Below are 2,190 nucleotides of genomic sequence, written 5' to 3'. Positions count from 1 at the left end.
AAAGCAACACTTGAGGGAACTTTTGATTATTTTTCTGAGATTATTATGAGTAGGATAGTGTTAGTGCCAGAAATCATTTCTGGGTTCTGGTAATTTCATTTTTGACTCCGGTCTCTTTGATGTTTGAAAAATACAAAATGTTAAAAATTCGTATAGGTCTAGATGGCTCAGTCTAGATGTTTACGTCTTAGAGTCTAAGACTTGGAGAAGGATGAATGAGCTTCTCAGATTGTCTTTTGCAGGAATTGTGTGCCCCTTCCTGTAAACTGAGACTGCTTTGTCATTTTCTGGTCACCCAATAATCAGAATAACAGAAACTATATTAATTACAGCACTGCTTGGCCTATTAGCTCAGGCTTCTTATTAACTAACTCTTACACTTTAAGTTAACCCATTTCTAGTTATCTGTATATTGGCATAAGGCTGTGACTTACTGGTAAGTTTCAGACATCTGTCTCCCTTGGCAGCTACATGACATCTCCCTGACTCCATTTACTCTTCTCTATATTTCATGCCCTGCCTGGCTTTATTCTGCCTTTCCATAGGCCAAAACAGCTTTATTCATTAACCAATAAAAGCAACCCATATACAGAAGGACATCCCCATCCCACATTACCTTCCATAAACCTGTTCCAAATTTTCTCTTGACATATGCATCCATCTCTCTTAGCGTATGAAGCTCAGTGTCATTCGCAATAGGAAGAAGTAACAGAGAAAACCAATGACAATACAGTGGTAAATAAAAGGAGTCAGTAATAAAAGGCTGAAGACTATATGGTTCCTTTTGCTCATGTAAATGTGTAGAAAAGGCAATAGAAGAAAAATGAGATCAGTGATTTCTTTGGGCTGGGGGAATAAAATGGATTGGGGACGATAGTTATAGGATGTGGGGCTTCTTTGGGGGAGCCACAAAACGTCTTATAAATAGTATGGTTGTAGAAGTCTGTGTCTACGCTAAAAGCTATTTAACTGTGCACTTCCAATGGGAAGATGCTATGGGGTGTGATTTATGTCTTAGCATAACTGTTAAAAACAACCATGATGTTCCAAAGGAAAACAAGCATTCAGAAGCTGTTGTTTTAATCTGTGTAATCCCAGTTTCATTCTTTGACTCTCTATAAATTACACAGTTTAATAATGTCTGCTCCTCTTCCATGACAAGGTTGTTTTTCACAGCATCATATTTATGTAAATTATTAGTCTAAGCGTGGGCTACCATCTTATATCTGGATTACTAATGTCACCCACTTGTTGGTAGCTTGTTTGTTTTGCATATGATGCAAGGAGCATTTTTTCCTTTTATACATCTATTGCCTAACTCAGGAATGTAGGGACACGGAACTCACTGCATTACATCTAACTTTTCATCTTAATATTTGCAGCTTTCTTAATTGTCTCATAACCCTTAATTTATCACAGCAAACGTGATGTCAATTATAAAACAATTGTCATCTTCTATGCATTCTTTGCCTATTAATCTTTTAGTTGGATACTTCCTATTCTGGACTGAATGTTTGTGTCTCCTCAAAGTTCTTAGCTTGAAGCCCTAGCTCCTGGTGTGATGGTACTGGGTGGCAGAGCTTTTTGGGAGGACACAGGTACAGATGAAGTCCTGAAGGTGGGGTGTCAATGCCGGTATAAGAAGAGAAAGACCAAACAGAAATCTGCTCCCTCTCTCATTCCTCGTTATCCTTCCTCTATCTCTTCCTACTTAGGAAAGTGGCCATGCACAAGCCAGGAGGAGACCCCTCACTGGAGAGCATTCGATCCACTGGCCCCTTAACGTTGGACTTCCCAGGCTTGGAAATGTGAGAAACACACCCCTTTGTTTAAGACATCTCACCACCACACATTGCTATGGCAGATGCTCCAGCACGTACCCTTAAAGTCCATGCCAGCACCCCGTTCACCCACTCCATTGTTTTATGCCATCTTAGAAGATTGGCTTCACTTCTATTCATTTGTTTTGTTTCCTCCCCTCCTTGACAAGCTTTTCAGAGGAAAGGCGCAATTCATGTCTTTCTTTACAACTTCATTTCAGCAAAACCCAAGCTGTTTCCACCAGCACTCGGTCCTCCCTAGTCCCCTTCCAGCTCACAATCCTCCCTAATCCCCTCCAGCACTGAGTCCTCCCTAACCCCTCCAGCACTGAGTCCTCCCTAATCCCCTCCAGCACTGAGTCCTCCCTAA

The sequence above is a fragment of the Microtus ochrogaster genome, chromosome 26 (assembly GCF_000317375.1).
Source record: "Microtus ochrogaster isolate Prairie Vole_2 chromosome 26, MicOch1.0, whole genome shotgun sequence".
NCBI classification, from domain to species: Eukaryota; Metazoa; Chordata; class Mammalia; order Rodentia; family Cricetidae; genus Microtus; species Microtus ochrogaster.
The sequence above is the reverse complement of the archived record's forward strand: the minus strand, read 5'-3'. Positions refer to the sequence as shown.